Here is a 12,988-nt window from a genome sequence, read left to right as displayed (position 1 = left end):
AGCTAATCCATCAAAATAACGAAGCCGGTTTCGCTGTGAAAAGTTCCCATATTTACTGTACGGTGCTATATGTTGAAATATTGCTAGCGTGAGATAAGCGATATGCGCTTCAGTTTTGCACTTGATTTGTTGTTGTTGTTGTTTAATAAGTAGCCTACGGTACCATCTCTAGAAAGTGGGCTAGAAGTTGTTTAGATGCAAATAAGTGCTAGTCAGACAGTGAAAAACATTTCTCAGATGATTTTTAGCTTGACTATTCAAAGAATAGATAGAGCTATTGGACTGACTCATGCGTCGTGTCTGCATCGGCGTCAGCTTCCCAATTTGGTCAAGTTTTTGTTAAGCTGGTGTCTCAGTAACCACTTATGGGAATGGATTGAAACTTCACACACTTATTCTCTGTCATGATCTGACATGTAATGCACAGCGTACATAACTCTACTTTGCATTTTTACAAAATTATGTACCTTTTTTGTCTTGGCAGTTTTTGGTTAAATTTTTGTATGTAAGCTGGTATCTCAGTATCCACTAATGGGAATGAATTGAAACTTCACACAATTGTCCATTGTCATGAACTGATATGCATTTTTAGCTCACTTGTCACATAGTGACAAGGTGAGCTTTTGTGACCGCCCTTCGTCTGTCGTCTGTTCACAATTTCTTGTGAACAAGATAGACCTAGAGACCACAGTTTGCAATCAATTTTTATCAAACTTGCACAAAACTTGTATTGGCATAATATCTCGGTTCCTTTCGAAAACTGGCCAGATCCCATCATGGGTTCCAGAGTTATAACACCTTAAAGGGCCAAAATTTACTATTTTTGGCTTGTGAACATGATAGAGACCAACTTTTGCAATAAACTTTAATCAAATTTGCACACAAGTTGTATTTGCATAATATCTCGGTTCCTTTCGAAAACTGGCCAGATCCCATCATGGGTTCTAGAGTTATTGCCCCTTAAAGGGCCAAAAATTTACTACTTTTGGCTTGTGAACACGATAGAGACCACATTTTGCAATCAACTTTAATCAGATTTACATACAACTTGTATTTGCATAATATCTCAGTTCCTTTCGAAAACTGGCCAGATCCCATCATGGGTTCTAGAGTTATGGCCCCTTAAAGGGCCAGAATTTGCTATTTTTTGCTTGTGAACATGATAGAGACCACATTTTGCAATCAACTTTAATCAGACTTGCACACAACTTGTATTGGCATACTGTCTTGGTTCCTTTCAAAAACTGGCCAATTTTGTACCGTACATAACCGCTTATAAGACGCATTTTTAGGAGTCATATTTCCGGGCCAAAGAGTGGGACGCATCTTATAAGCGCGTTCTACACTAAAATTAAAAGAAAATCTTAAAAAATCTTCAAATTACAGCTCAGTACATTTTTATATCTGTCACTGCAAACCGCTACTTTCGTTTTTCGGCTGCCATTTACATAGCGGTGATAAAATCTTTAACTGCACCTACCGTATTTCGGCCCACTATAAAAATCAATACTAATTTATTTTACGATTCAAAAAAGTTTGTTTTTTGTACAAATTTATTATTTTTCCTTTTAAAACACCAGAATGTATTGGCTCTAAATTAACTTGTAAATTGTAATGGAACATAGAAATATTTTCACAGCCTGCAAACCGAAAACAATTAAAAGGTAATTGGTGCCAATTACAGAGAACTGTTTTAGGGTGTTAAAACACACTCGTTATGAAATATTTGATGCTTCAGATCCGCAAATAAACAGCTTTGTGATTGACACTGATTGATGTCAAACTTCGGCATCTTCAAAGAATGGCGAACGGAAATTATTTTGCATAATTTTGGACTAATCTTCTTGCCAAATGACGGGCATGTAGAGATGGCTAGCTACTCGAAACTCGAACACGATTGGATAATATAACGAAGTGGGCATACCTGTATTTGACTGACAGATGTCAAGCTATGATTGATTGACACATGTCGTATTTGAAAGCCCAGCAATAAAGTCGCCGATATTATTTTAAAATACTTTATTTTATTTCGTTGAGTAACATCGGCAAATATTGTCAAAATTTCGGTCAATTTGTACACGTAATTTCGCCGTTTCTTAGGAGCTAAAATGTATTTTATTACATACAAAAAAGGATTTACGTTTAATAAAACAAGTCTGCAAAGTTTTGAATAATCTTGGTGAATAACGCCAATTTTTTCTAGACGTATTTTCGCCGTATTTTGGTTATTCTTATGCATTTTATTATACATAAAAATATTTTTAAAAATACTTTATTCTATTTCATTGTGCAACATCGACAAATATCGTCAAAATATCAGCTGTTTTGTAGACGTAAGTTCTCCGTTTCTAATTCATTTCAATGTATTTATCACAGAAAAATAATTGTATATAAGCTGATTATATATTTTAAAATTTAATAACCGAAGTTTGCATTTTTTTTTTGCAAAAAAAATCGGCGATTTTACCATTTTATTTTTCCCAAAACACATCATGTTCGAAAAATAATGCATTTCTACAAATATTTGACATTGTTGATACCAAAAAATGACCACGTCTTATATGAGGGTTAGTGGAAAAGACCACAGATTGCATGTCCAATGTCGGGATGCATCTTATAAGCGAGTGCGTCTTATAAGCGGTTATGTACGGTAACTTTTTTTATTATTGGTCATAGAGAATAAACGAGACCACTTTTCTGTGGTACAACATGGATGGTACCTCCAATTTTTAAGTGTAATTTTGCATATCTGTACCTGGTAAGGATTTTTTTTTGTGGACTTAGAAATTTTTGGGGAATTTCTTCCCATTTGTTGTTCCTGTCCTTTGGATTTTAACAGTCAAGTTCTTTAAATTTTGCCCCCTTCCTCTGATATAACCCTTTGGGCGTATATTGCCCTGCTTGGCGGAGCTCTTGTTTATTCTTGATTTGGCATTTTTTATGTCTAAATTTTAAAGAAAGATCACTTTTAGCCAAACTCTGGACGTCAGTGCCACTCATCTGCACCAATATCACCATGACTTCCTCAAAACATATTCAGCTCAGCATAGTATTATTTTGTCGAAAATAATTATTCGTCATGACCAAAAATAATTATTCATGATGAAAGATCTTGAAACTGGTCGTTTATATTTATATGGCAACCAAAATATACTTGAAACCTACCACCAGTTTCAGACTGTAAAGTTGTAGCATTTGCAACTCAGCTGCACTACAACATTAAATGTTAAAGGTTTTTTGTTTAGCATAGGTTGATGATGAAGCCCCACCTGGAATGGGGAGAAAAAATTATTTCCAGAAAACTGTTGATACCATGGCAGGTGTCATATTTACTTCCAAGTATTCAGTCTAGTCCAATACTGCATGAAACAGTTCCAGTTTAAGTAAAAATTCACCCAGTGCTGAACACTAGACAGGATATCAACCGCCACTGGGAATCAAACCCGGATTGCTGATATTGTAGTCCAACCTGCGAACCACTGTGCCAATATCTCCCTGTTATCTTGCCTTTGTCAAAATCCTTGGCACAAATGCCCACCACATTGAGATGACGTGCAGAGCGCATGTTCTTGATGTCCCGCTTCAAGGTCAAGGTCACACTTAGGGGTCAAAGGTCTTCACTCGGTAACTCTTTTACCCCTTGAAGAATTTCGAAGAAATTTGACACAATTGTTCACAACATCGAGACGATGTGCAGAGTGCATGTTTTGGATGGCTGGCTACAAGGTCAAGGTCACACTTAGGGGTCAAAGGTCATACTTTTGGGCGTATATTGCTCTGCATTGCGGTGCTCTTGTTTTGCTTGAATGTTTGAGCTGGTTAAGTTTGATTTTATACAGTCTTGCAGTACTGTGTTTAATTTATATGAAAATAGTAAATTAAAAATTGATAAAGCAGCTGTCCAAATAGAGTAAAGCATTTCCCTGTTTGAAGATTTTTAATGGAGAAATGACCACTTAATTGTCATTTTTGGACAGCATTTCTTGGTACTAAAGGGAATATTATACAGCTAGTAGTAATAATACGTAGGTTGCTTTAGCACAACAACATGCTTTGGGCACCATAAATAACTTAACATGGAGATGAGGGGATCCAACATTATGTATTCCCAAATGGGCACCGCTTAAAATCATATGTTGTGCTTCCGGTAGTACATATGTGGTAAACATTTCGCAGAAAAACTGATGAGATTTCTATTTGTGATTGAATTTTGTGAAAATGAGAAAAACTTATCCTCTGTGAAGCGGTATTACTGAAAATAAGCAACATTTTTATCAACAGATGTAATTGCCCTGCGCCTGCTTAAATTTTGCCCTCAAAACCTTCCGTATACTAAACCCCACCCAGAAGAAAAATTATATGGCAATCACTTTGCTAGAAAAATATTTATGGGCAAAAAACCAAATGGGATACATATCTTGTGTACTCCAGTGTGTATAATAGGAGTTAATACAAGACTTGCACTCTTGTGTACTTCAGTGTGTATAATAGGAGTTAATACTAGACTTGTACTCTTGTGTACTTCAGTGTGTATAATAGGAGTTAATACTAGACTTGCACTCTTGTGTACTTCAGCATGTATAATAGGAGTTATTACTAGACTTGCGCTATGTGTATTTCAGCGTGTATAATAGGAATTAATACTAGACTCGCACTCTTGTGTACTTCAGCGTGTATGATAGGAGTTAATACTAGACTCGCACTCTTGTGTACTTCAGCGTGTATGATAGGAGTTATTACTAGACTCGCACTCTTGTGTACTTCAGCGTGTATGATAGGAGTTATTACTAATCTTGCACTCTTGTGTACTTCAGCGTGTATGATAGGAGTTAAAACTAGACTTGCACTCATGTTAACTTCAGGGTGTATGATAGGAGTTAATACTAGACTTGCACTTTTGTGTACTTCAGCATGTATAATAGGAGTTAATACTAGACTTGCACTCTTGTGTACTTCAGCATGTATAATAGGAGTTATTACTAGACTTGTGCTATGTGTATTTCAGCGTGTATAATAGGAATTAATACTAGACTCGCACTCTTGTGTACTTCAGCGTGTATGATAGGAGTTAATACTAGACTCGCACTCTTGTGTACTTCAGCGTGTATGATAGGAGTTATTACTAGACTCGCACTCTTGTGTACTTCAGCGTGTATGATAAGAGTTATTACTAGTCTTGCACTCTTGTGTACTTCAGCGTGTATGATAGGAGTTAAAACTAGACTTGCACTCATGTTAACTTCAGGGTGTATGATAGGAGTTAATACTAGACTTGCACTTTTGTGTACTTCAGCATGTATAATAGGAGTTAATACTAGACTTGCACTCTTGTGTACTTCAGCATGTATAATAGGAGTTAATACTAGACTTGCACTTTTGTGTACTTCAGGGTGTATAATAGGAGTTAATACTAGACTTGCACTTTTGTGTACTTCAGGGTGTATAATAGGAGTTAATCTAGACTTGCACTTATGTACTTCATTGTGTATAATAGGAGTTAATCTAGACTTGCACTTATGTACTTCATTGTGTATAACAGTGCTAGTATAAGTATTACATTTGCTGTGATATGCAAGGACACATGTCATTAAATTGATAATCGTAGTATACTTTCAGCAGTACGATTTGAACAGCTAACCATAAGTGCTGGTATTAAAATAATCCCAGTTAACTATTAACCTTTACCATGCTAAATTTCTAAAATGAACTGATCCAGCGTTCAATTTGGGCAATGCCATTTATTATTCAAAGGGGTGGTCACTGAAAATTTACTAACTGAATAGCGAACAGTGCAGACCATGATTAGCCTGCACGGATGTGCAGGCTAATCTTGGTCTGCACTGGTGGCAAAGGCAGAATAACTTGCCGCCAGCAGGCTAAAGGTTAATGGTTGTTACACAACAGTAAACTGTTGTAGACAACAATATTTCTGAAGGATTTTCAAGAATGACATTTGTCTTCTGTGTGCAGACTGTATTAACTAACATACTCTCCAGGGTTCATAGCTAATTCCCCAACTAAATCTATCAAACCATTTAATGCAAAAACTTGCAAGATGGGGTTTATGTTGGTGCCAAACATGGCAATTATAGCAGAAGAGGTATACTCTTGGATTGATTTCCAATACCAAGCTGACACTTTCTTTACTCAAAGTGGAGGCTCATTAGTTATTGCCTTGGCTTGTACAGTGTGGCTATTGTACTTGTTATATTCTTCACATTTTATTTGCTGAACATACTTTGTTATGCATAAGTGTATCCGATATTGGAATAAACAGTTGTAATAGTGACAGTAAGTATATTTGATATATAACTGAGTATTTGGGTGATAAGTCAGACTGTCAGACATAAAGCAAATGAAGTAAGTTTTTACTGGGAGAGCTGACTAAAAGGTGGTAAATCAGGTTTTGATCAAGTAATGGATTTGTTAGAAAGTTTAACCCTTACCATGCTAAATTTCTATTATGGACTGGTCCAACTTCCAATTTGGGCAGTACCATTTATCATTTGAAGGGGTGTTTACTAAAAATTTACTGACTGAATAGCGAACAGTGTAGACCATGATCAGACTGCACGGATGTGCAGGCTGATCTTGGTCTGCACTGGTCGCAAAGGCAAAACCAATCGCCGCTAGCAGGCTAAGGGTTAACAATGATCATTTACATTTATTTGTATTGTCTGAGTGTTTAATACAGGAAGTATTTTTAAAACTTTATTTTCCTATCCTGGTTGCCCAACAAAGATAGTCAGTTATTTTAGCCTATGTATAAATTCAATAAACATAGTTTGCCTGCAGAATGATAGGAATATAAGTAATATTATATTGTATTTGTCAGAAATTCATTAGAAAATTTAGTATTACCTCCCTTTAGCTATCTTGATTGGGTCTCCAGGATAGATTGGGAATAAGTGAATTCAGAAGCTTCATACTGTAATAAAACTTGCATTTTTGTTCAGATTGTTGGAATGACACATGATTAATCATATGTAGTTGGGTACTTATCAAATAATCAAAGCCTCTTTGTGGTTTGTTGCTTGATATAATACAGGTCAGGGAATTGAACCACATGTGGGCTGTGGGCATTAGCTGGAGTGGTTAAATATCTAAACATCTGAAAAATAAACCATGGTAATTAAGACAATAAACCACAAGACGGCCTTGATTGCTTTCATTCTTACAGGCTTATTAAAACATTTTGATAAAAATTATGCTGGACTTCACTTACCTGAGTAGTAATGGACCTGAAGTCATGCAGTAATTTGACGTCATAATTAACGTTATCTATTGCAGAATATGCAAATTGAGCCATGCTAAGAGTTTTCAGTTGACTATTTCTTCTGTCTCTGATGACAAAGTCTATGAAGGCATATAGTGCTTGAACCATTCATCTCTCATATTCTATCAGTTGTCACACACTCTTGTGTACTAAACTTGTATCATTTCTATCCAGTTGAAATGAAACCTGGTATATATCATTAACATGAAGTGGACATTGAACTTTACATCTGAATTTTCTGTTGGGTATAGAGTCACAAAGACTAGAGGTTTTGTCACATGACAACTTTTCCAGTTTTTGATAGTGGAGTACAACTTTTGGTCTAAAAACAATTGTTATATTTTTAGAAATTCCCTAACAATTTCTCCAGTCTGAAAAATCTAATAAAATTCAAAAGTTTTATGTAAATGTCTTTGTTTATGAACAATCTGTGTAAACTTTAATCAGTTGGTTTGACAAAATTTAATGAAGATCCAGAAATTGTTAGGGAATTTCTAAAAATATAACAATCGTTTTCAGCCTAGAAGTTGTAAATGTTAGCCATGTCCATTCGGTGATTCCTGAACATAACTGCCAAGTTCAGTTTAGACTAGTTGCAAGGATTGGCTTTGTATCGATAGAAATAAATGAAAAACTCTACCTACCCATTTCCATGGAAAAAATTTGTCCTGGCTATTTCTCAGCAATTATTTGCCAGATTTCCATCTAAGCTTGTAATTATTATCAGTACCAAGCCTAGTTATGCACATGCGAAGCAGGTTCTATTTGGACAATTTTTCACTTTATCAATTTTTTCTTTATATGTATATGGAAAAATATTGTCTGCGCTGTTTCTCGGTCCTTGTATGCCAGTCTTTTATCAAACCTTGTAATTATCATTGGTTTTAAGTCAAGTTGTGCATGGCAAAGCATGTTCCATTTGAATGATATTTCACAAAGTTATGGCCCTTTATTAATTTTTTAGCTCACCTGAGCACAAAGTGCTCAGAGGTGAGTTTAAGTGATCGCCCTGTGTCCGTCGTCCGTCCGTCGTCAACAATTTGACTGTTAACACTCTAGAGGTCACATTTTTGGCCCAATCTTAATGAAACTTGGTCAGAATGTTACCCTCAATAAAATCTTGGATGAATTTGATATTGGGTCATCTGGGGTCAAAAACCAGGTCATCAGGTCAAATCAAAGGAAAAGTTTGTTAACACTCTAGAGGTCATAATTTTGGCCCAATCTTCATGAAACTTGGTCAGAATGTTACCCTCAATAAAATCTTGAACGAGTTTGATATTGGGTCATCTGGGGTCAAAAACTAGGTCACCAGGTCAAATCAAAGGAAAAGCTTGTTAACACTCTAGAGGTCACATTTGTGGCCCAATCTTAATGAAACTTGGTCAGAATGTTACCCTCAATAAAATCTTGGACAAGTTCGATATTGGGTCATCTGGGGTCAAAAACTAGGTCACCAGGTCAAATCAAAGGAAAAGCTTGTTAACACTCTAGAGGTCAAAATTTTGGCCCAATCTTAATGAAACTTGGTCAGAATGTTACCCTCAATAAAATCTTGGACAAGTTCGATATTGGGTCATCTAGGATCAAACACTAGGTCACATCAAAGGAAAAGCTTGTTAACACTCTAGAGGTCACATTTTTGGCCCAATCTTAAAGGGAATTCCTATAGTTTTTTATGCGCATCTTTCTGCGCAGCTGACACTTTCTATGAAAAACTGGACTGAAGTCAACATTTGTTGAAACATGTTACAGACAATCTTAAATATGAGGAAATTTGAATGAAATAACATTTTTGATAAGTTATATCAGTAATCACTGGTTTATGTTGTATTGACAAGTATCATGCCTGACAGGTATCTTGCTATTTTTGTGGTTGTGTTTTCACATTGCATTTTAGTACAAAGACAGTGTTGTTCATATAATGTAAGATAATTGACTTAGTACTGATAAGACAATATCACCGTTCAGATTATTTTAGTATTCAATTATAGAAAGAATTAAGAATTTTTAAAACTTTTTTTTAAACTTTTAGCAGACATACATGTAATCAATTAGGCCAGGTTCGCGCCATTTCCGTCCGAACAGGTGTTGCTTTCTAGCGGTCTTAACATATAATTTAGCCTGGTGACCCATACATTTTTAGCCATTTTTATGCTCACAATACAATTATCTATACACAAGGAGAAAAAGAAAAACATCTATGAAAGAGTTTTTTCAAAATTAAAAAAAAATATTCTTCACTATGGGTATTTTTCATTGAAAAAAGTTCACAAAAGTAAATATGAAACAATATTGTTTTTCATTTGTACCCATTATTGTAAGGATAGAGTATTACAAATATGACTATGATATCAAATAAGTATATAATAAAATCTGTAAAAAGAAAAAACCATATTGTGCTGCCTGGATGTATATTTTGGTTGGTATTTATAAAAAAGCAGAACATTATGAAAATGTTGAAAAATTGCTGTCAGTTTCAGCAACAGTGGGTGTGTTCAAAACAATTTTTCACAAAAACAAGCCTGGTGACCTATTGTTTTCATTTGTTCATTGTTTTCAGCACAAATTTTCCTATCATATATATGTGAATTTAAAAAAATTCTATGAAAGGAAAAAAAGTATAGGAATTCTCTTTAATGAAACTTGGTCAGAATGTTACCCTCAATAAAATCTTGGACGAGTTTGATATTAGGTCATCTGGGGTCAAAAACTAGGTCACCAGGTCAAATCAAAGGAAAAGCTTGTTAACACTCTAGAGGTCACAATTTTTGCCCAATCTTAATGAAACTTGGTCAGAATGTTACCCTTAATAAAATCTTGGACGAGTTTGATATTGGGTCATCTGGGATCAAAAACTAGGTCACCAGGTCAAATCAAAGGAGAAGCCACATTTATGATAATATCTTAATGAAACTTGGTCAGAATGTTAATATTGATGATCTTAAGGTCCAGTTTTAATCTGGGTCAGGTGGGGTCAAAAACTAGGTCACCAGGTCATATCAAAGGAAAAGCTTGTTAACACTTTAGAGGCCACATTTATGACTGTATCTTCATGAAACTTAGTCAGAATGTTAAACTTGATGATCTTTAGGTCAGATTCGAATCTGGGTCATGTCGGGTCAAAAACTAGGTCACGGGGTCAAATCAAAGGAATAGCTAGTTAACACTTTAGAGGCCACATTTATGATCATATTTTAATAAAACTTGGTCAGAATGTTAATCTTGATGATCTTTAGGTCAGTAGGTCAGGTGAGCGATACAGGGCCTTCATGGCCCTCTTGTTCTTCATATGTATATGGAAGAAATTCGTTTGCACTATTTCTCAGTCATTGTATGCCTGACTTTTATCAAACCTTGTTATTATTATCATCAGTACCAAGTGCAGTTGTGCATGTGCGAAACACGTTCCATTTGAATGATTTGTCACGAAGTTATGGCCCTTTATTTGTTTCAAATATGAATAGAATTGGAAAACGCTTCAATAATTTTCTAACATATTTCATATGCTGTTAAGTATAACTATTTGATGACCCATAGTAATTTCATGGTCCCTTGACCATGACCATGACCTGCTTTCTTCTTTTTATATGCCCGTCTCTGAAAGAGCGGGGTGTATTATGTGAACACCTGTGGCAGGCGGGCGGTCGGCGTCCAAAAGCATGTCCACTCTCTCTAAGTCTTAAGTTTTCATCCAATCTTCACCAAACTTGTTGACAATGTTTGTGGGCATAATATCTCGGCTAAGTTCGATAAGCACCCAAATCGCCCCAGGCACTCTTGGATTATGGCCCTTGAATTACTCTTAAAAACGGCGAATTTAGCCTTGTCCGCTCTCTAAGTCGAACAGTTTTCATCCGATCTTCACCAAACTGGGTGACTATGTTTTTGGGCATAATATCTTGGCCAAGTTTGATAACCACCCAATCGTCCCAGGCACTCTTGGATTATTGCCCTTGAATTACTCGAAATCTGCGAAATTAGCCTTGTCCATTCAAACAGTTTTGATCCGATTGTCAATTTCATCCCACATGGAACCTCACAAATACCTTGATTGCTTCTTACCTTTTTTTGGGGGGTTAATAAGGCATACAAAATCAACATTATTACCTTTATGACTGAATATTTAGACGGGCGTATTTTGTGACAGTCTGGCACTCTTGTTTAAGATATTGCCATAAAAATTTTATGATAAAATTTGGACCACTTGTACAGTTTTGAACACACATCTCAAAACTGACTTTCAGTGACCTTGATTTTGACCTACTGACCTACTTTCTTCTTTTTAAGATACAACTATGAAATTTGAAGATCTTATACAGTTTTGCATAACATTTTTTGTGCATCTTTGTACATGCAATGAATGTATCATATTTTCAATACCCCTGTTCCTCTGACAGTAAGCTGCTGTCTGGTGGTATTCATCACCATTAGTGATAGGTCTTGTTTTATTTTTTTCCAGGTGCTAACTAAAAGCACTTTAAAATGTCTGCAGTCACAACAGAATATATTTTCTTATTCCCCAAGTGATAGTTTTTGTTTTCAAATATCACATAAACCGAAGATATAGAAATTTGGTGTTTGGTATCTGTTGAGTGAATCAGGATTGCTCAGGAGACACATTGTCTCTGCAAATCTCATTGATGTACTATAAGTGATGTCGGATAGACAGTGATAAAGTCAGAAGTTATACTTTGAAAATATGGCCTTAAAAGTTAAAGCATAGCAAAAGTTCCTTCTAGGGCACATCTATATAAATATAAAATGATCATCTTGTAAAATTTTGGTTGCAATGTCTGTTTTATACTGCCAAAAAATTTCAAGTAAGTATTTACGCTAGTTATTTAACATAAATTGTTAAATCCAACAACAAATTAAATCTGTTACCACTTTCAGTAGAGTAAATACGGCAATAAGACATTGACCCGGTCAATCCATTACGATTTTATGCGTGAATTTGTTGCGCATAATTAGAGGGTCGCAGTGGGGTTTGTTTTCATATATTAATTATGCATTTCAAGGTAACGATAATATTTAGTTGCTTACATTTAAATTTGCTGATATATGTCTATCTGGTCGACTGAATGTATGTTATGTTCTTCAAGAATGGAGGAAATAACATCCTCGGGTTTAGTAATATGTAATCCTTGGAACGCGTTCAGTCAGAGTCACCTCAATTAGAAAAGAATAGTCTAACGTCAGAGGTTATTTCTAAGGTCACGGAGTTTTATTGGCCAGCTTGTAATGACAAGTAGCTCAGTCAAGTGTGACTTATTGAACTATAATATTCTTTCTCAAGAGAAGGAATAAAAATTCCTGATTTTGGGCCAATAAAAATTTTCCAGAGTGCTGTGTTTTTTTGTGAGTCAGTCTGTAGACAAAAAACAAACCTTAGTGACTTTTAAATTTGGTTGATGGGTAAAAGCATGAGGTACTAATTCATATACATATGTTCAGTATCTCTGTACATGTTGATATGTACTTCCACATTCTACTTTATGCCTTAAAACCTCCTGCCTGCAAGTTGAGACTTTGGCTAAAGCCACCTATACTTAGTTTTAACCCTTACCCTGCTAAATTTCTATAATGGACTGGTCCTTCATTCAATTTGGGCAATACCATTTATTATTTGAAGGGGTGTTGACTGAAAAATTACTGACTGAATAGTGAACAGTGCAGACCATGATCAGACTGCACGGATGTGCAGGCTGA

General features: G+C 35.5%; 1 protein-coding gene across 5 annotated transcripts in view; it reads left to right on the top strand.

Moving 5' to 3' along the window:
• Nucleotides 1-12,988, top strand: part of LOC123529641 (synapsin-like) — a 173,275-nt gene that overhangs the window by 31,705 nt on the left and 128,582 nt on the right. The window contains exon 1 of one of the 5 annotated variants that reach the window (XM_045310048.2): nt 6,183-6,291. The exons of the other annotated variants lie outside the window; for them this stretch is intronic. The gene's annotated coding sequence lies outside the window, so the exon portion shown is untranslated. Of the gene's footprint in view, nt 1-6,182; nt 6,292-12,988 lie in introns of those variants that run through there. 5 annotated transcript variants of the gene reach the window in all.

Source organism: Mercenaria mercenaria, chromosome 13, assembly GCF_021730395.1.
Source record: "Mercenaria mercenaria strain notata chromosome 13, MADL_Memer_1, whole genome shotgun sequence".
Classification (NCBI taxonomy): Eukaryota; Metazoa; Mollusca; class Bivalvia; order Venerida; family Veneridae; genus Mercenaria; species Mercenaria mercenaria.
This window is presented reverse-complemented; position numbering and strand designations above follow the sequence as displayed.